We start from the raw sequence: 22,400 nt of genomic DNA on the forward strand, positions 1-22,400 counted from the left end.
CATACAGTAAGTGGCCTCTTGGATCTGGCTTCTTTCCCTTAAAACAACGTCTTGGAGGTTCACCGGGGAATATTATCAGGACTTCATTCCTTCTCACGACCAAATAATATTACATTGTATGGGTGTAATGCTTCTTGTTTATCCATTCGTCCACTGGTGAGCACTGGGTGGCTTCACCGTTTTGCTCTCGTGAACAGTACTGCTCTGAAGGGTCATGTGTAAATACTGATTCGAATGCCTGTTTCAGTTTTGGGGGTAGACACTGAAGAGCATAATCGCTGGGTTCCTTATTCATCTGATTTGAAAATGAATTAAAACATTTGCATGGACCCCTAAATGTATTGTGAGCCTAGGCGCTGCGCCTAGGTCCTGTGCCTGGTAAGACTAAGTGGACCTTGCCTTCTGTTGCTTCCGTCGGAGATGCTTCTCTTGCATCTTTGCTGCACCACGGGAGGGTACAAAATGTCCACTGGGAAGAACTAGTGTGACTTGCATAGGAGACGGGGCCCACTGAGTAAGATGGTGAGTGGATTATTCTCAATTTCCATCCCAGGGAGAAAGAAACTGATGGTGATAGTCATTCTGCACTCAGAGCAAAGAGCTGCTCTGCACATCTGTGTAATCAACTCGCTCTCTACCTCCCTCAGCTGGAGCCTGTCCCATCTCCCTGGCTCCTGGCACCAGGGTCCTCTTGCTTCTCACGCTCTCACCCCAGCTCCCAGCTTCCCCTTGGGGAGCCTGACTTGAACAGAAGAAAACTGATGCCTCTAGTCTTGGCTATGGCTCTGGTGGTGTCACTATAGATAGTAACATACAACAAATTTATTCTGACCTAATTATTCTTTTCAAGACACTGGGCTACTGGGGGCGCCTGGGTGGCTCAGTCAGTTAAGTGTCTGTCTTTGACTTGGGTCATGATTCCAGGATCCTGGGACCGAGCCCAGCACTGGGCTCTGTGCTCAGCGGGAAGCCTGCATCTCCCCCCATACCACTACCCTTACTTGTGTTCCCTCTCTCGCTGTCTCTCTCTGTCAAATAAATCAATAAAAATCTTAAAAAAAAAAAAAAGACATTGGGCTATTGGAAAGTCTCTAGTAAAATGTGAACTTTCTGAAGAAAGAAATTCCAAGAAGAATAAAGTGTAAATAAATAAAGTCTAATAGGGAGCGCGGTGAGCTCCCTCGCACTCAATCCTAGACCTCCAGGCTACTTTTGCAGGAACCTGGTGGTGGTAGCGGTGGAGGACAGACATGTTTTGTCTGAGCGTGGTTTTCTCTTTTGATATTATTTTTTATATATTATAGTTTCTTTATTTTCCTCCTCTTTGCTTCTTTTCTCTTGCATGCTAATTCAGCTAAAGACTAAAGGGGACTAGTACAGGGTTTTAATCAAAGCGGGTGAAGTACCTAAATCTACCAGCCTTCCCACCTAGACTCTCTTTGTCTTTCTGGCTGTTTGTCTGCATACCACGTGGTTAAGAGGAAGAGCCGGGACAGATCTGCCATTGCTTCATCAATACTTCCTTAGGCTGACATTTGTAACAAGAGAAGATTATAGTCAGAAAAAGTCCCTACCCAATTTTCTTAGGCAAACCCACAATATTTTCCATTCCCCCTTTTAATTACATCTGCTCTGTGGTTTGGGTAAGCAGACCACATTGCTTGCTGCCTAAATTATTTTCCAACTACCAAATTGCTCCGTCCCTGCACACATCCCTAGATCATCTCCTACATGTTTTCAGGCAAGCTGTCTTTTAGGACATTGAATTATATCCTCTGTTATGATATATAATCACAGTATCAATGTCTATACACCTTTTGTTATAAATATATGCTAATTATTTTTGTCTGTTTCAAGATTACTAAAGCAGTTCTTAGGCATTAAAGGATCCTGTCAAGAGAGTCAATATTGAACAGAAAATTGGTTGGGGAGAGAACAGAAGTTCCCATAGATTAGCCTTATAACTTTACACTCGCCATGATGCTTCTTAATATGTTTTTGACAGTTAGTAATTGGTGGATTCTCTCTGCTTCCCTTTGAATTACTTTGTGAAGTCAAATGGGTCATTATGAAGCCTAGATACTCAGTAATCTTATTTTATTTTATCATGTCAAAATTAGCTCCATTTGGAGATGTGCAAATTGTATTTGTCAGTACTTAGCAAATGTTTCACTGTGATGGAAAATTGCCTCTACTTTTGCCAAGAGCTCAAGATTATAATAAACACCACGGTGATACAGAATGGCTAATGGGTCTGGAAAACCTGAAGAAATGGGCCAAGACTTTCATGGATTTAAGGGGAAAAAATGCAAAGAGGAGAAAGAGTAAAAAGGCTTCCTGAATCCAAAATTCTGTGAATTTCCCCAAGACTCCCTATTTTATGAGAGAAGCTAGGCATAAAAGGTTTTCTTAGCCTGTTTGAGATTTTCCCCCCTCTTCTTAAGTTTTCCTTTGGTTCTCCATCTTCTCCATCTTTCGCTATGAATTATAAGTCTTGTTTCAATTTCAAATTTTGAACCTAGGATCTTAACTGTTTTAATTCTCAATTATAGGATCTATTTACCAAAATCACTCTGATGTCCCAGGAATGGGGAGGAAGACCTGAGAAGGTACCCTGTTCAACTAAAAAATAAAATCTAGGCTAGAAGTCTCCTGGCAGGAAGAGCTCTGGCCCTTTGCCTGGTGATTCTTGGAAACTTGGATGACGAAGGCACTTGTCTGTGGGAGCAGGTGTTCATGGGGCACCTAATGAAGATAACAAAGCAGAGCCTCTCAGGCCTTTTCCGGGGTTAATCAGCTCTCCCCATTGCCTGATGTTTTATTACCTTCTAAAGTTTCTTCTGGAAAGTCTCGCAAGAGGTGTTTTATGAACAAGTTGTAACTATTTTTATGGATTTTAGTGATTTAGACCAGATTCATGATCCACAACCACATTTGCCATTAGGAGCAATATAGACTTTATTTTTTCCAGATTTTGTGCCATGAATATCAATTTTTCCCTCCTTTGAGGAGCACTTAGGGATGACGTTTTAGGAGTTATTTTATGTGGTCCTTTACAACTGAGATGAAAATGAAAGGAGATGTTGAGATGTAAACTGACCTTTGGCTCTATTCGAAATCCTGGGAACTGGGAGTTCCTTTTGAGTGTTAAGTGCCGTAGGGGTGTGACAGAATGTTATGGGAGACTAGGAGAGGGTCATTGAGACCGGGATTGGGGCTTATGGAAGGCTTCCCAGCGGAGTGACAAAAGCTAGAGGTGGAAAGGGGCTGGAGAAGTAAGAAGGGCGAAGAAGACAGGACTCTGCCCGAGTCTGTGTTGGTCATCACTGTTTCCTCAGGGCTTAGCAGAAGACCCGCATAAGCATAATAGGTAGTCAGCAAAAAACTGATCTGTGATTGAGGAAAGGGATTTTAAGGTGCTGTCAGGCTTGCATGTAGGGAGAACTTAGCCCGATGCAAACATTCTGGGCAGCGGCAGACTTGTGGGAGGAAGAGCACGCAGGCAGGCAGTGCCTCCGATGGAAAGTTCTTGGGCTGCCTCCTCTCCGTTCAGCATCTGCATAATGTCACCAATGAGCAACATGGAAAGGAAAAACCGAAGAAGTGGGCTCTCACTGGGGGGTCTCCAAAGGGGAGTGGTGCTCCACAGAAGCAGCCCAGTCCTGGCGGGAGAGCAGATGAGCCTTGGCTGCAACTACCGGCCTGAGAAAAAGTGGCCGAGAGAGTTTGGGCAAAATGAAAATGAGCATTTGCGGATTGTCCTCATGAGCTAAGGTACTCTAAGGCCGGGGACGCCTGGGGGTCTCAGTCGCTGAAGCATCTGACTCTTGGTTCCAGCTCGGGTCATGATCTCAGGGTCGCGAGATCGAGCACTATCTCCGGCTCTGTGCTCCGTGCGGAGTCTACTTGGAGAGAATCTCTCTCTCTCTCTCTCTCTCTCCACCCATCTGTCCTCCTCGACCCCCCCATCTCGCTCTCTCATATAAATAAAAGTCTTAAAAAAAAGAAAGAAAGATAGTCTAAGGCCAGGTGGGGTTTTCTCTGAGCCTCTCTGCTCTGCTCTAAAGGGATAATGGGCTAAGTTGCCACTTTCTCCCTGTCAAAATACATTAGAAGCAGCCCTGCAGATTAACGTTGTCCTGAAAGCAAGAGGGAGAAAGAACTGCCAGGACACAGTGGTTCCCCTAACTTGGGCGAGTGTTTTTTTCTTTGTTGTTGTTTTTTGTTTTTGTTTTGGTTTTGCTTTTTTTGCAGTCAATAATGTGGCAGGGAAAATAAACAAAGGGGATAAAGATGTTTCATTCTTGACTTTTGTTGAGGATACTTGTAGAAGGGAAGCCTTCCTCCATTGACCGCCCGGAAGGATAAATTGCATATAAAGTGTTTCCAGCACAGTCTTTGCTCTGGTAGTTGTGTCACTGAAAGTAATTTGATAACTGCTGCTTTCTTTCCAGAACTAGAGCCCCTGTTCTGCCCTCTGTCAGGTCCCAAACAAGCCTGAGCGTTAGGAGGGTAACTGGGTGACAGTGGCCTGGGAGCCAAGAGGATGTGGAAGCCAAGAGGATCTCTTGTCCCACTCCCCAAAGTGGAAGGAGATGGTGCCACCAGAGAGTCTCAACACACTCTTGTCCCTCCAGAAAAAAGGCTTGGAAATTATTTTGATGCAAGGCTGCCACTGCCAATTGATATTTGGATCAATTGTAGCAAGGCATCCCCCTTGGCACATGCAGCCCCCTCCTGGACTCACGGCTTGGGAAGAGCCACTTGGGCTGGATTTTAGTCCCTACTTGTGCCCCTGTCTGGGAGCAACCAGCACAACTGTACATGGCGGCCATGACCCAAGGTACCCCTTAAACAATGCTTCTGTTCGTACTGTGAATTCGTACAGGAACCCCGGGCACGTTGTTCTTGGCACTGCGCCATTCTTCTTTCCCATTCCTTTTCTCTGTGCTCCTCTCCCTCTCTCCACCTGGGACCTTCAGGCTGGGCCCCCAACGTCTCAGCACATGATCCAAGTGTCCCCTCTTATACTTCTGATTCTTCCCTCGGCTTGGTTCCTTCATTACAAATTACAGATCCTCTGCCTCATTCCTCTGAGATCGGCTGAGGGGGCAGAACTTAATCGGGTTCATAAATTGTGGCTAAATTGTTAATGATTGATAATGTATTACTCTTCCATATAGAACCTGGATGAATCTTTTTGGATGCGCCACAGGATTTACATTTTAGTAGAGATCTTCAGGGCCTTAACCCCAAAGGGGATGGATGCTGTGAATTTCATGAACTAAGGTATGGCTGATGGGAAGATGCTTTAGGATGGAGTTTTCTTGCCTTTCTCAGGCACACTAGTAGGTAGTATCGCTAGATAAAACATGAATTCAGCTGATATCCTGACGTGGTGTTCAGAAGTGTGGGGCAAACTAGAGAAGCATACTTGCAAACTTTTTTTTTTTTTTAAATACTAATGATACTATTTTAACATTTGGTAGAATGCAACTATTATCTTCTTTCCTTGCTCTGGGTTTTTCTTCTTCCTTCTCAATGGCCTGGACATTCGCTGTACTTATTTAAATGTATTGTTTGGTAGAGTCCATTTATTTGCACCTTTGTCCAGGAACAACCAAAAAAGTCCTGGAGTAAATTAGCTTCAGTCATAGTTTTGTCCAGGAGCTCCCATCTCCAGGCCCTGGCAGCTCTTGCCTCCTGCCCCATTTCCCTGTAATCTTCATCGACTCTTGACTCATTGTATTTAAACAACAACAACAACAACAACAACAACAACAACAACAACAACTTGTTAATTAAAAAAAACTAAAACTTTTAAAAATTTATTTTAATTTTTGAAAAATTTAACTGAGATATAATTGACATATAATATATTCATGTCAGGTATACAATGTAATGATTTGATATTTGTATATATTGCACAATGACCATCACCTTAAGTCTAGTTAACTTCTGTCACTATTTATAGTTACAAATGTTTTTTCTCGTGATGAGCTCTTTCAAGATCTACTCTTAGCAACATTCAAGTAGGCAATACAGTATCGTTAACTATAGTCCCCATGCTGTACAAAATAGCACAAAAACTCTTTTGAAATGATCTTAAACTTGTGGAGGAGTTTCAAAAACCATTCAGAAAGTTCTCGAATACTCTTTATCCAGCTTCCACTAATGCTAACTTCTTATGTGACAAAAGTACAGTGATCCAACATAAAGACTTTGAGTTTTGCTCGTTTTTCCTGGAAAATCTGCTTCAGCATCCAACTGGGGATCTCACATCTTATTTCCATGTCCCATCTCCTTAGGCTCCTCCATCCTGGGATATCTCCTCAACCATTTTTGTGTCTCATGACCTTGACTTTTAAAGAGTACTGACTGGTTATTTTGTAAAACATCACTCCGCTTGAGTCTGTGTGATGTTTTCCTCTGATTAGACTGAGATGATGCATTTGTGTTAAGAATATCTCAGAAATGATAGGCTCTTTCAGTCCATTGCATTGTGGGTACACGAGTCAGGGTGTCATAATCCGGCAACGTTAATCTAACATGGTGTCATTTACATTTCTTCAGTGAAAAATTCACAATATCTCCCTTCGTATTTAATAAAAATCTTGGGGGAGATAATTTGAGGCTGTATGAATACCTTATTTTTCCTCAAACCTTTGCCCACTAATTTTAGAAATCATCGGTTGATCTTGCCTGCAACAAGTATGATCATATGATTCTAATAGTAATTTCCTAGTTGCTTCATTCCATCTATATTTATTTGTTGACATTTTTCTGTAAAAAGAGCTGTCCTTCTCCATTGACTTATTCAATTATGTATTGGTATCATTTTGGACTCATGGACACTCATTACAATCCAATACTCTCATTATTTATTTTGTCATTTAAATTGTTCCTCTTTGGATATTGGAAGCCCTTTCAAGTCCTTTGATAGGCCTCCCTCATTATTTTGGAGCACTTCCCTACTTTCTGGCACCTTGAGATGTTACAGACTCATATTTTGTTTTCTCTATCGTAGTCCTGGAATTGATCATGTCTCCCGGAAGCCCTGGTTCCTTTATTGGAGAATGGTATTTGCAACCCAAGATCTGGGTGCTTAGATGTACGTATCATCCCTGGGATGTCGTCTCAGAAGACCAAGCTAGGAAATATGCCAATGCATTCATACACACTCATATATTTATTTCCTACTATATCAGAAATCCATCCATTTCTTTGGGTACATATTTAAAAACCACGAATTTCTACCAGTACCTCCAATTCCAACCCCAAATCTTGGGGTTCCTTTAGCCTCCCTTCTTTCCTGATACTGTTAACATTTTTCTCTGACAGTGAGAAAACTGGCTCTCATTTATCCACGATATATTTGCCTATTTCCTCAAGCCTGGCATAAAAATAGGAAGTTGTCACCCATCTGCTTCTTTCTCTTTCCTAGGAGTTTCCAGAAAAAGTTCCAAGATGGGTTCTTACTAGGTTGGTTCTATGCTCAACCTTGACCCATTTACCGTGGCCCAAGGAATGGAATGACCTGATGAGTCTGGCCTGAGCTACATGACCACTCCTGAGCATGGGTGGGGGTGACTGTCCATCTAAACCATGAATGTGAGTGTTCATGAGGGGTGGTTCCCAGAAAATTAGAGTCCAGTTATCAGAAGCTATCCGTTATCCACATTGGTTAAAACCACCAATGTCTGCTGCTTCCTCAAGTGGGACAGTAGTGCAGCGATGTCAGTACTGCGGGGTGTCAGGGGCGGGGGTGGGGGGTGAAGTGTAGGCACCCTGCAGACATGCAAATGCCTGTCAAAAGGTGAGGGGTTTTTGTTTTTAATTATGTACAGTTGATCTGAACAGGAATATTGCTCTAGTTTAGTAAGAATTATTACCAGGCTTGTTGGTTTGACCTAATTTAAGAAGAAACGAGAGAAACTTGATTAACATGATGCTTTTTGTCCAATTTCATGCAGAAATTCCATGACATGGCCTCGAGATTCTGCTTGCTTCCAACAGGCTACTCTACCCAGGACCTGAGAGGCTGCCACAAGGACGCCCCATGAGATAGGAGGGGCCAGTCGAGCCCTCTTGACCTGTTGCCTGCAGATTTCGAGATCACTTATTTATGTTGCTGATCAACAGCTATAACTTAAAGCTTCTAGACAGTAGAAAAACTTCAAAATTCAATCTGTTTTTGCAAAATTGGAAAGCCACAGGAAACGTATAAGTAAGATGGAGAGTTCTTTTGTTTGTTTTGTTTCATTTTGTTTTGTTTTAAAGGTACAGGGTTAATGACTGCCCTTTAGTCTTAGGCTGTGGATTTGTTCTAAGTCTTTCCTTCAGGCCAGGCCTCTTCAGGTTTTACTTGCTCTGGGCTCTGAAAAGAAACCAGCGGTTGTCCTGAGCTTGAGAGAGAGAGAGAGAACCAGTGTTCTAGGGACAAACGTGGAGCTGTTAGCCTCATTCTAGGCAGCGCTGATATTTTCCTTGGTGAGCTTGGTAGCCAGGCTGCTCCCACTTTTACTGCCTTTTGTCTTATTTATACTTCATTTGCATAGAAACTTCTTTAATGAAACATTGCACTTCATTAATGGAACATGCTGTTAAAAATCACATTTTAACAAGCCTATCTCCCAGCCTCTCTCTAAAAGTCAACTGTCTCTTTAAAGGAGCTTGGCCCTTTTTCTCTTCTGAGTTGTTAGACTGTTCCTACCCTAGAATACAAGTTTTTATGCAGCTACCCCGTGGCTTAGTCACAGTGCAAAAACAACATTGCTAATCTGAACAATCTACATGGATGACAACTCATTGAAATAACTATCAATTAACAGCGTAATTGTCATTTGTATGCTGCCAACATTAAAATAGGCAATTGTTACTTCTATGGGGCTTTTGTGTTTTTTTCCCCCCTTCTCTTCACAGGGTGTGGATATAGGGCAGGGACCTGGGTTGAAAACTTCAAACGGGGTGCCTGGGTGGCTCAGTCATTAAGTGTCTGCCTTCGGCTCAGGTCATGATCCCAGGGTGCTAGGATTGAGACCCGCATAGGGCTCCCTGTGCAGTGGGGAGCCTGCTTCTCCCTCTCCTACTCCCCGTGCTTGTGTTCCTGCTCTTGCTGTGTTTCTGTCAAATAAAGGAATAAAATCTTCAAAAAAAAAAAAAGAAAAAAAGAAAACTTTAAACTGATGTCTGAGTTGCTTGTTGTATGAATCATTAGATCATCTTTCTTTTTTTTTTTAAAGATTTTATTTATTTATATGACAGAGAGAGAGATCACAAGAAGGCAGAGAGGCAGGCAGAGAGAGAGGGGAAGCAGGTTCTCTGCTGAGCAGAGAGCCTGATGTGGGGTTCGATCCCAGGACCCTGAGATCATGACCTGAGCCGAAGGCAGAGGCTTAACCCACTGAGCCACCCAGGTGTCCCTGGATCATCTTTCTTACAGTTGTTGTGAAGTAAAACAGTGGTGCTAGTCATAAAATTTTACGCCAAGCTTGGCAGGTCTACCTTGGTTTGGTTCTGAAATCTCTATGGCATCCAATGCGTTGCCAGGGCTGTATTTCCTCTAATCAGGGGCGACTATAGACAGGGCATAACACATGAGTTTTCTCCCATTTTGTTCCAACAAGTTCATGCCCAAGAAAACCCGGCCTCTGTATGAAGACAGAGTCTGCTCTTGCTAATGCAGCTGATAAGAATTTAGCCGAGCATCCTCAGGATAATGACCTCCATGTTTTCCTATCTACGCTATTGCCACCTAGAGACCCGAGCCTCTATAAGTGAGTGGGCAAAAATAGCGGAAGGAAAAGAATCAGGATGTGGTGGAGGCAGGACACTGTGTGCATCAAAAGTGCCACGACCACCTTCCATGGGTGGCTTCTGTCTCTTGGCAGAAAACTGGTGTCAGGGTACAACCAGGTTCCTGGTCACGCAGAAACACCGTCAGGAAGGACTGCCTAAAAGTAAGACTCCAGCTTGTGTTTGGGTGCAAATCCCTTCATGGGGAAGCGTGTTCTAGCAAAGCCCTGGAACTCACTGAAATCGAAATTAGGAACATCCATCCAACGGCTCTTTTGCACTGGGCCAATTGATCTGCACTTCATCACCTGGTACGTCTCTATTTGCAGACCAAAGTTTGACTGGAACTTGCAACAAGTACTCAGTCCCTCCGTGGGAGCACCATAGAAGAGCAGAGACCCCGGCTTCTGAGCCAGACGCCAGGTATTGGAATAGCAGAACTTTCTGCTTCTGCCAGGGGATAACCAGGTTCCTTTCTTGGGTCGCTGACTTCTTACCAGTGACTCGCTGAGAATCCTTCCGCTTTGCAGGGTTGTTTCCTCGCTTAGGGGCACTGATAGTGCTTATAACAGCCGGTTGCCATTAAAGAGACGGTGACAGAGACGCTTTTACTGACCTAAAAATAATTTAAGTTAACAAAGTAGCTTTGCTACTTTGATCTTAATGGAAGGGAATTTAAATTCTTAAATTTCTAAAAAGAATCATCAATGAGTGTTTGCATTGTAGCACCCACTTCTGAAATTCAGTGGGCTTTTACTGTTACTACTACGCATAATCACTTCATTAGTCATCGACTTCTGAACCAAGCCTTTCTGCGCAGCTGGATAGGTGCTGTTTTAAGGGAGCCAATTCTGCAAATCGACTGTGCAGGGTACAGATGGCACTGAGTAACGTTGTATAGTAAATATTCTTTGTCTTTTCCTCCTGGTTACATCATTTGATTGTTTGTAGTATATTTAGCATTCCAAAGACAGCAAGAACTCTTTTTAACAATCACATCTTGGAGGAGACAGAGCTCTGCTTTTTCTGCCCATTGGCTTATGATGGAGTGGGGGGCAGGGAGGGCACTTTCTAGGTGCCAAAGAACAAGGTTTCCATTTATTTAATAGTTTGTATATTTTTCTTCTCTAGATGCTTCCCCTGCCCCAGCTGGTGGTTGTGCTTGTCACTGACTACTTGGGTGATTCCTGCCGTTTGTATGCTTCTCCGGCTGTGTGGGAGACACACTTCACCTTGTGGCTCCGTTCTACAAAGGTTCCGTTTGCCGCCTGGAAGAGCAGTCGACTGTGCCGATCGGGAACGTCTCATCGCACCCCTTTTCCACGCCATCTGTCTGACCTGGACCCATTCCAAACACTATGGCTTTGCTGGCAGAATGGTCTTCCTGCTACAGAAGTTTTGTAATCTGCTAATTGACAGGGTAAGGAAAATTTGTATTTGGGTTACAGCTGAAAAGTTGAATGTTTCTTTGATGGGGCATTAAATACTGACATATGCTGCATTGGTTTTTGATTTTAGGCATCCCGTTTGTGCGCGATCACGCACTCTCCCCTGTGTTCTCTGCCTCATTGAGAATATGGCATCCTTTGGAGAAGAACACCGATATGATCTACCAGAGAATTATCCTCTACTTAGTTTACTCATTAAGCAATGATTTTATTATTATTATCTCTTTGTAGCATGAGACAGATGGCAAAGAAGGAGTTTGCTTTGCTGAACGAGATGCAGTGTTGGGCATAGCAAATCTCCCGCATGGTTAGTATCTTGGGTCATCATTCTGCCTAAAGAATGTCTTTGCTTTTGTACAAGGAGTGGTCCTACACTCCCCTTTTAATTTTAATGCAAAATTGTTATCAGTCCTTTGTGCACAGAGGCTAAGGGGAGAAGAATCTGAGAGAAGGCAATACCATTAAAATCATGCTGTTCAAGTTCACATTTGTGGTCGTACTGATCTTGAAATCTTGGTGTGAGCAAACCCTGCGTCGACAAAGGTGGTTGTGCGCAGTGATCAGACCCATGTCCCTAAAGCACGATCCTCTCTACACAAGAGCTACAGGCCCATGTTAGGGGCAGTGCACGAATGTGGGATGATCCTGAGACTCTGGCCTCCCCAAGCCTCTCTCTCATATACCCCTCCACCTGCGCTAAGCAACACTCGGCTTGGGGAAAGATGAGAATGAAAGAGGATTTCTTCCCTACCTTTGAAAACTTCAAAGAAATTGTTCCCAGTCTGGTTCTGATGATCCCCGTCTCAGTGCAAAGCATGCAGGAAGATCTGAAATCTGCGGACTGATCAGAAATTGTTTTTTGGAAATTCGGATTTAATCCCATGAGCCAAATGATCACTACCAACAGCGATCCAGGAAAACCCAAGTCCACAGCAAATTTTAATTTGGCAAATGCATAAAATGTTCAAAAGAGCAGAGGTCTCATTTACATTCCTCCTGCTCATATGGGATTTTCTTCCCTATTAGTAATTAAAGGGTGCATGTTCTAGAGTGCAACTATATCACATAATAGCCATCGGGGACACACTAACAACTTCCTTGAAGTAACGCACACTAGGGTGTTTATGGTTCAATGTCACATAGACTCTCTTTGATCTAAATTAGGATTCATTGGCAAACTCGCAATAGGCTCCACATGTACCCCTCTCAACCTCTTTCTTTTAATCATGGAAATTAGAGATGGAAAATACCCATTAAGTCACTTAGTCCACTTTCCTGCCAGGGTAGGGCTTGGTGCAGCTTCAATTTAAAGGTCTCAGGGGATAGGCAGGCTCCTGATTTTATATTTTTCCTTTTTCACTTAAAATTCAGAGAGGGGCAAAAACATAAAACAGAGGAAGAGATTTCCTCCCCTCCCCCACCCCACGCACTTGGAGGTAATGTTGGTGTATGAGTGAAGGTGCTCATGGGGTGTCCAGCTTTCTGGAAACCACACCTTTTGCTGTGGCAATTTCATTACTCATAAGCTACAGTTAAATTCAACTGCCGTCCCCAACATGTTTTACTCCAGCTCGATGGAGCTATGCAGATTCCTGGACTTTTTCTGTCAACTAGAGCAAACAAGCACCCCTGGTTTGGTGGGGGCAGTGAGGCCCAGGAAAGGAGAAGCTACCTGTTTTCAGGTTTCTGGTGGTTTCGTTACAAAGCGCCCGGGCCCTCCTGGTTAGAGTGTGACATCACGGACATAGCGTGAGCTCATGAATGGAATATTGCCTGTGTTATTCTGGTGAGTGACCCGTGGAGGTATACTTTTATACTTTGAGCATTTGGCATCTGAGAGATGAGAAATGTGTGCTATTGCACAATGAATTCTGTCCCTGACTTGTGGTCAGCACCAGAAGACCGGCGCTCAGCGTCTGCCCCCAGCTCTGGCTGATGAAGTTAATTCCACGGGAAAGCAGCAAAATCGCGGGGACCACCTCTCCCAACATCTCTCTCTGAGTCACAGGGAAGTGGCTGAAACTTCCAGAAGGAGCCGAGGCCCGTGAGGACTTTACCATTTAGGGTTTGTTTCAGAGGCCTGTCGTAATCTGCCACCATCACCAGCGAGCTTGCGTTAAACTCAGGAAAGTCTGATAAGTGAGTCTTTCAAATCTGGAGGCAGATGATTCACATAAGGTGGAAGTCTCTTCCATCCAAATTCACTGCAAGTTTCATTAAATACTTAACTCTCCTAATGCGTTTGAAGGAGGATCAGGTTTGCAAAACCCTATGTACAACCGTGTCTTAGGAAGACCCCTATTGTGGTTTCTATTAGGCAGAAAATGTTTGCCTTTTGGGAGGACTGTATTAACTACACATTCACAGAGACATTTTCCAGGGCTTCTACAAAGGACAATGTATTCCTGGGATGATTCTTACCTCTGAGTGGTAATTGACAATGGGTCTTTGAATGGGGGGGAAAAAAAAGACCAGAATTAGTTACAAGTTGATGGTCTAGACTGACAATTCTCCTGAATGCAGTGCTAATTCTGAATCCTGCTTTGCTAATGAAATTTGCAAATTTTAAAGCGGATTGTGGCAAAGGCTGCTTGCTGTTCTCCTAAACTCCATATTCCCAGACATTTAATGCCCCCAGGGAAAGGTGGTGAGAGTAGGGGAATGACACGGAGCCCTTTGCTGTGTGTGCCTAAGGGACGCCACCCCTCACAGGGTCCTGTACCATCAGCCTGGAGAATGGACATGGTCTTGCAGATCACAGAGACGAAGACCCCTCCTGGGAGTGACTGAAGGTGGCCGAGTCCCAGAGAATTTCGTGGAGCTGCCTCTGGACTTCCAGACTCTAGAACCTCCCTCTAGATTTCTTTTAGAGGAAAGAATCAAATGTGGTGTGTGTTTGTTTGTCTGTTTTTAAAAGATTAGTCTTTATTTTTTTAAAGATTTTATTTATTTATTTGAGAGAGAAAAAGTGTAAGAGAGTGCATGAGAGGGAGAGATCAAAGGGAGAGCGGAGTCCCCGCAGAGCTGGGACCCCCCCCCCCCCCCCCGCCGAATGCAGGGCTCAATCCCAGTACTCTGGGATCATGACCTGAGCAGAAGGCAATCATTCAACCAACTGAACCACCCAGGCACCCAAAACCCTAGTGTTTAAAGTTGCTGTTTTTTGGGGGCTCCTGGGTGGCTCAGTTGGCTGCCTTTGGTTCAGGTCATGATCCCAGGGTACTAGGATCGAGCCCCGAATCAGGATCCCTGCTCAGTGAGGAGTCTGCTTCTCTTTCTTCCTCTGTCCCTCCTCCTGCTTGTGCAAGCATTCTCTCTCTCTCTCAAATCAATAAATAAAATCTTTTTTTAATATATATATAAAGTCACTGTTTTCTGAGGATTTCTGTCACCAAACCCAATTCTGATTGGTAAATACTTAATGTCTTGTCAAAGTCTAAGTATTTCCATTTTAATTGATAGTGAATGCCAGCAGACCATGACCTTGAAATGTCTGGAGACATAGGTATATGGAATAATCCAAAGGTCATTTCCAAATCTATAGATACCCCAATGCATGATTAGCTAAAGTAACAGAATGGACATTGAGAAATGTTCTCGCACCATTCCTTGTAGCCATCTTGTTCATGACATGTAGGAAGGCACACTCTAGTTCTATAAAGAATTTAAGGGACCAGAAATAACGGTTAGTAGAAACAAAAATAGAGTGACTGAGAGGAAAACACGTGAGTAGGAGGTCAGGACCAGGATAAGAGAAAATGGGATGGAGGGGAGAGATAGACCCGATTCCAGAGGGGTGTGCATCAGATCAATTGTGGGACTGAAAGAACCCACATTAGAATGTTCGGTTAGAGTCATTTTTCATCTTAAAATGAGAAGCATTACGGTTTAGTAATAGCTAACATGCGCGCGTCATGTGGGTCCCTCAACCGACCCATGGCACTTCTGGAAAGTGTCCTGAGGCACGTTATGGGCACACGTCCCACCCCCAGAGGCCGCAGAGCCCCCTCACTGGCTGGGTTGCTTCTGGAAGACTATGGCATCGTGCCGTGATATGGATTCTGGTTTAAATTACCTGTGTTTAAGTTAAGTCACTGAAGAAGGAGAGTAACTTAAAAATATTCCTGCAAAGAAACTGCTGGGTTGGCCTATCCTGCTAGTATCACCTTCAAGCCAAGAAGAAAATGGCCCAGCTGATGCTTCTCCTGGTGGCTGGCCAAGCTCTTTGTCGACCTCGTTAACTGTCAGTATAATGACAGTCCAGTCTAGTCAGGGCTCGAGTTAGCCTCCTCTTCCAGAAGAGGCTAAGGCAATTTCAAAATCATTAGAAGACACTTTGAAATATGGATTTATATCCTTAGGCATTAACAATGTACTTTGGCCCCTGTGTGTATTGTGCTTTAAAATATCAGGTCATATAAAACATTTTTAAAAAATCAAGTAATACTATATAATCAGGTACATGCATATAATTTATAAATAAGGAAATAAATATACATCACCCAGGGGATTGTCCTTAAAATTTTCCCTAAGGTGATGGTGAGATGACAAAAGTTTTGCAGCCCCTTGTGTAGAATAAAAAGGCCCATACCTTCAATTTCAAGTTTGACTCCGAGCTTCCTAGAAGCTTTAAAAAGTGAGAGGGAGATAGGAAAAGAGATGGAGAGATAGGACATAAATTTTATGCTCAGAAATGACAAAACATACTATTTCCTCAAGATAAGTAAAATTTATTTGAGCTTTAAAAAAAAAAGGAAGTTTTTTATGGGTTTTTTCCTATGGGGGCTGGGTGATACAGCGGACAATATCATCCAATTTTTTTTCCTACTGCAGAGGCTGTAAGAGTTTCCTTTAACTGCTTCACAGAAGATTTTTGCTAAATGTAGGCAGCAAAATATCTAAATGCAACTTAATGGAAGAAATTCTGCAAGGGAGGGGAATGACATAACACGGGTATTTGGCTTTCTAGTGGTCCGTCTAAATGTAAGAATGGAACCTAGCATAAGCTATCTTTCCACAAATGTGACTCCATCCCATGGGAGTTTGGGTTGGAGCAGGCTGGCAGTCAGGCTGACCTTGGGTTCCCTGATGAAGGCTGGAGTGCCAGTTACGCGTGGGACTAGTTGGGGAGGATCAGCACACTTGGGAAATTACGTAGTTCGGGCTATCTATTTGAGAAAACAGAGTTCACGGGGGTGCCTGACTTGCTGGAGAACCATCCTGCCTGTGCCAAGAGGGTGGTACCAAGGGCAAAGCCATGTTTATTAAACTGGGCCCTAGCTCGCAGGGCATGAACACCCATGGGTATGTTTTTCTTCTGTTCCCATGATTCTTGCGTCCCCTGTGTGGGCAGCCAGATGGAAAATTTCCCCACCCATGACCTTGATCAGATTTCAGGCAGCGGGACTCTTTAACGCTTTTAAGATCTCAGGGAATGCTCTCCCTCCACTCTGACCTGGGTGTTTCTTAAACAGTTATCAGCAGGCCAGAAGCAGGAGTCCCAGGACCAGACTACAGAATTCTGAACTCCTGGCTTTACCTCATACTCTGAGATCTGGGCAATTTAGATCAGCTCTATGTGCCTCAGGTTTCTCATTTCAAAAACAAATAAACCAGCAAACAAAGGATGAGAAGACCATCTCATCACAATGAGAATTAAATGAGTGAATATGTGTAAAACACTTAGGACAGTGCCTTGGACTTACCAAGGGCCCAATAAATGTTAGTGTTCACTATGATGAGCAAAGCGGACAGAAATACAAAGAAATGATGGGTCCTGGAGTCAGGCTTTCTGGAGTCAAGTCTGGACTCTTGCACGTACTGGTGTGGTCCCCTTAGCTCCCCTTTTGTGGCCCGCCCCCAATGCTTGGGGTTGCTGTATGGGGCCCCCCCCCTCCCTCCCCCCCTCCCCCCCCCCCCCCCCCCTCCCCCCCCCCCCCCCCCTCCCCCCCCCCCCCCCCCCCCCCCCCCCCCTCCCCCCCCCCTTCCCCCCTCCCCCCCCCCCCCCCCCCCCCTTCCCCCCCCCCCTTTTTTCCCCCCCCCCCCCCCCCCCCCCCTCTCCCCCCCCCCCCCCCCCCCCCCCCCCCCCCCCCCCCCCCCCCCCTCCCCCCCCCCCCTCCCCCCCCCCCCCCCCCCCCCCCCCCCCCCCCCCCCCCCCCCCCCCCCCCCCCCCCCCCCCCCCCCCCCCCCCTTTTCCCCCCCCCCCCCCCCCCCCCCCCCCCCCCCCCCCCCCCCCCCCCCCCCTCCCCCCCCCCCCCCCCCCCCCCCCCCCCCCCCCCCCCCCCCCCCCCCCCCCCTTCCCCCCCCCCCCCCCCCCTCCCCCCCCCCCCCCCCCCCCCCCCCCCTTCCCCCCCTAAAACTCATCTCTTGCTGGGACACACTGATGTGCACACTGGTTGTTTGAATGTGGAAATCCTTCTGTGCCTGCTGGTAGACTGCCCCTGCCCCACGCTCCCGTGTGGCACTCTCACCCTTCCACGGCTGCTCTGGGCCCCACCGGAACACGCTCCTCACCCCCCCATGCTCCCCAGGGACGCAGAATGTCACACCTGGATTAGACCAAATGGTGAACTTGACGTTTGAAGAGTCTTACCGTGCAGCAGGTGTGGCCCTGGCAAGCCTCGGGCATCTTCCATCTGCCCTCTCAGAGTCTCTTTTCTGTCCCCTGACACCCCTGATTCCTCTTAGCCTGTGCGTTTTAACTGGCGAATGCCTCTGACACACAGCGATGTGACCATGGGCAAATTCGTAGCCTGTCCTTGACCTCAGGCGGCCCACAGCAACAGAGAGACACTGTGCAAGGTTAGGGAAAGGAACGACTGGGGCCCTGAGCTTGGCCTATGGGAACTCTCAAGTAGGTTAGCTCTCCTCCTCCTCCCCTTCTTCCTTTCCTTCCCGTCATTGTCACCATCATTCAGTGCCCAGGGAACCAGGCCTGCTATTTACCAAGTGGCTAGGGGGTCAATGTTTATTAAAATGCTAGTAGTGAAAAAAAAAAATAAAATAAAATGCTAGTAGTGCTCAGCTATGTTCAGAAAGGGTCAAGGGGCCTTTATCCTTTCTGTTCTGACCTATCTACTTCTTGCTGTGTCTTCAGCAACATTTGAGAGGATGAGAGTGTGCTTCCAATTGTCCAGTGACTTCTGGGAAGCAGCTTCCAATCATTTTATCCCATAAAGGATAGTCTCCTAAACACCCATGGTCCTGAACACGTCTTCTGAAGTAGTAGACAAGTGAAGGAAGCTCTTTGCTGGGCCCGCTCTCCTTCAAATGCATGTTTCTTGAACCCTGCAGTAATGTGTTCCGCTAATGAAGGGGCACTCTGTGTACGCACTGGTAGATGTCTATGAACATTCTTGGGCTCAGGGGGATTTAATGACTTGCCCAATATCACAGAACCAGCTTTTCAGTGATTGGCTGGGATGGAGGGCAGGTTACTCGGTTCCTGACCCAGGACTCAGGATGAGTGCCCACCTCTGTGCTTGCCCACAGCTCCATGCCATCCCTAACAGCACCCTGTCTCTGAATGCTGATCCTAGGGTCTCCCAGATATAATTTGGGCTAAGAACACCTGATGGGGTTGAGCCCAAACCTGCTGTCTTTAGACTTAAGTCTGACATAGACCTTGATTCCCGAAGACTAAAGATGCCAAGCCATGTAGAAAAGCATTCCATCAACCCATTCACTCATTTATTCATTCAGACACAAATCTACGGAGCCTCTTCTATGTATCAGCATTGTGCTTAGTCCCAGGGAAAAAGTATACAGCAAAGTCCCAGACCTACACATGTACACATTAAATTGCAGCATGAGGCTACCTTTGCTGAAAGTGCTGAGCCAAGTACTGAGACTGTAAGTGAGAGCTTAGAGGAGAGCACGCGCATGTGCTGGAAGAGCGGAGAAGCCTTCATGGAGGGAGTGGGTCTTAGGGCCGGGATCTGGGCTGGGTCAAAGCTCCAGGGGGTGGAATGAACCTGGCCGGTGTGAAAATTCAGCTGTACAAGACTCCACAAACCACAGGTGATGGGGGGTGTGGCTACCGCCTTCAATCACCCACGTGTGTCTGGGGAAATAGAAACTGGGGGCAGGTGAACTCCAGGCTGTCATCAAGACATCATGGTCATTTACAAGCTGGGGGTGCAGATGGTGTGGGGACTATGGAAGAAAGAGATGAGGACAAGGAGAGGGGGTAGAGTTTGATTCTGTGCTCCCATGAAAACATTAAGCTTCATATTATTTTATCAAGAACAGATGTTGGTGTGAGTCAAATTGATTCAAATGCTGGAAACGCCAAACCTTAGATGTATGAAAGTCTTTTGGGAAAGCCTCGGGAAAACTGGAAATTTTACAATCTATTGATTTCAGCGTTGCGTTGGTGTGGAAGTCTTACCGAAGAAATGTGGAATTTGAAGTCTATTTTTCCTCTCGTAAAACTTAAGGATGAAGTGTATGAGGGAAGACAACATAGGGAACATTTTTGTAGAACGAGTAGTAAATTCAAGTTATCCTACTGCACAGCTGGGTATGTTCACTGGCCTGACTCCAAAAAGTTATAAAGGGAATAGGAGCAAATGCAGCTTTGGCTCCTCGTAGTTCATCAAAATCCAAATCTTTTACAATTCTTTTTATGTTGGCCCTAAAATGTTACTTGACTCGAATAATCTTCCCCTCGATAGCAAAGACTGTCTCACAAACTACAGATTAATTGGTCAACTTGACATTCCAGGCTCCCAAAAGCTAATACTGCCTCCCCTTTTCCAGAACATGGATCTTGTGGGTGATTTATGGGTAGGAATGATTTAAGGCTCAATTACCTTCCTTTTAACAACTTCTATAATGCCTTTTACTTTGAATTGTATAGCACTTCTCATCTGGTTCCCTGTGCTCCAAAAAAAAATTTCCTCTCCATTTTAATGCGCTCACTTCTTCCTTGACTTTAAGACTCACCTTGAAAAAAAAAAAGAACATTTATTGATGCTTCGTATGGACTAGGCACTGCACCAGCCATTAAAATTGCTTATCTATGTAAAATCAACAGCTCTTTGAACAAGGTGCTATTTTTACCCCCTCCCTGAACTTTTCATTCTATGACAAAGAAACCAAGGCTCAGAGAAGTTAAGAAACTTGCCATTGTCCCGCATCATCGTGGTAAATGTGAATTTGGGTGACCCAAGAGCCCTCTATTGATGTCCCCTCTTCTGAGAAAAACCCCCAATATCCGGGGATGGAGGTAAGCCCCTTGCTCTTGTCAGAGCAACCGAATCATTCCTTGGGCTTATGCTGAAGTTGAGGAAGAGTTCAGGGTTTCCCAACAGGGACAACACCAGCATGGGAGAAATCATGCTGCTTCAGAGGGAGAGGGAGAGGGAAGAGAGCTTGCTGGGGGCTCGCGAGTCCCTGGTCCCAGCTGTCTCTGAGGTCAGTGGCATTCCCGCTCTTCCCCAGATGGGGATGTGAGCCTTCAAATAAGTTGGCCTTTTTGCTTACGTTAGCTTGAGTTTCTGTCATTTACAATCTAATTTTCCTAGTGAGCTAGACAGAGATTCCAGAATGCAGGCCTCTTGTCTGCTATATGACATGGTCAAAAATTGTCCTTATAGGCCTTCCAAGGTTTTGTCTCATGGATAACCTATAAGTGATTTCAGCTGTCACTCCCACTCCCATGGCCTTCTTCTCTGGGAAACAAGGAAGAAATTCAAGAGTTTGATAAGGCAAAACTAAATTCTCTATGATCTGAACAAGTTTCTGTTCCCATGTAAGTTACCTAAACCCAGAGACCAGGACTTCTGATGGTAATAGAACATTTTATCTGTAAACACATTGAATAATGTGACTTTGAGACTGAATCTAAATGAAGCCTTACAAGAAAATCTGGAATTAAACTGTCTTTGAGTTAACAAACAGATAAGCAAACAAATGTCCAAGTTCATAGAATATGCACGAGGTTACATTTGGTTGAGAAACAGGAAAAAAACAGTCACTGGAAAGGAGCTAAGCAACGAGAGTGCCTGGGAGAATACAGGAAAAACCAGTGCCTCGCCTAAGTGTGCATCTGTCTGTCTGTGCAGCTCCCTGAGAAGCAGGAACAGAGTACGTGAGGTGGTCCCACCTGCAGGAGCTCTCAGTCCACGTTTGGACAACGAGGGCAGCTGAGAAACATGGATTGAGCAGGCAGGCTCAGGGTTCAGAAGGTGGGAATGGAGAGACCTGGCGAGGCTGGACCTTCTCCGTCAACTCCCCCTTAACCTGTCTTGGCCCTGGGCTCCTCTTGGGGAACACAGAGATAGTCATAGAAGCTGGCTTCCAGCTCCAAAATGCAATTGTTCTGTGAGCAGCAGTGGAAAGGCGGAAAAGCCCAAGTAGCTCTCGAGTGGAATCCCAGTGGACATCTGCTTAGATAATGCGTGTATCTGCCAGAAGAGGCAGGGGAGACTCGATGAGCATTGCTGCAGCTCTGCTGCGTGGAGGCTGATGGCAGAAATGCACGAATGGGAGCCAGAGAGACAGTGTGACTCCTATTATTTTCCATGACTGAGTTGTCTTTGTCATCTGCTTTTAATTAAAAAGAAAAAAAAATTGCTCCCCTCCCCACCCCTAGCCCTTTGTAAGGAGTAAACTCACATCTAAAAATAACAGGAGGGCGCAGGTTTAACTGACAGGCAGGGAAACCCTGGAAATGAGAAGGGGTGCGGCGCAGAGTTGAAGCCAGAACATCGCATGGGAATGGCCTGAGTTGGGACGGATGGTGCAGCACATGAGCTCATCCCCGTGACCCGGGGGCTGCATTCAGATTTTAGCTTCAGGCTCTCAGTTGAAAGTGGCTGCTTCCTTCTATGGTGGAGGAGAGAGAGCATGCAGAAATCCGGGTGTTCTCTTATGAGGAGATAGCAAAGTAGCATCTCCAAGCCCTGAGGCGGTTCTTGGTCTGCTTTTGAGAAAAAATGAGCTACGCATTGAATTCACTGAGTAGACTGGAAAGGAGCCAGGAGGCCAGCTAAACCAGGAGAGTAGCCTGAGGGAGCTGGCTGGTGAGTGGATGTGAACTTCCTGGGAGGAGGATCTTGGCTACCATAGGGGGTCACCATTAGTTATCTTCCTGGAATGCCCAGGAATGTGAGTGGGAAGACCATGGTGGGGGGTGTGGGGAGCTGGACCAGA

General features: G+C 45.5%; 1 long non-coding RNA gene across 1 annotated transcript; it reads left to right on the forward strand.

The window, feature by feature from the left end:
* Nucleotides 1-10,108: 10,108 nt before the first annotated feature.
* On the forward strand, nt 10,109-11,723 carry LOC123388010. Its single transcript, XR_006602552.1, has 3 exons — nt 10,109-10,218; nt 10,927-11,215; nt 11,314-11,723. It is a non-coding gene; the product is annotated as an uncharacterized LOC123388010 (long non-coding RNA).
* The last annotated feature ends 10,677 nt before the right edge of the window (nt 11,724-22,400 follow it).

This window comes from Mustela putorius, unplaced genomic scaffold, assembly GCF_011764305.1.
Source record: "Mustela putorius furo isolate JIRA1106 unplaced genomic scaffold, ASM1176430v1.1 tig00003869_pilon_pilon_pilon, whole genome shotgun sequence".
In the NCBI taxonomy this organism is placed as follows: domain Eukaryota; kingdom Metazoa; phylum Chordata; class Mammalia; order Carnivora; family Mustelidae; genus Mustela; species Mustela putorius.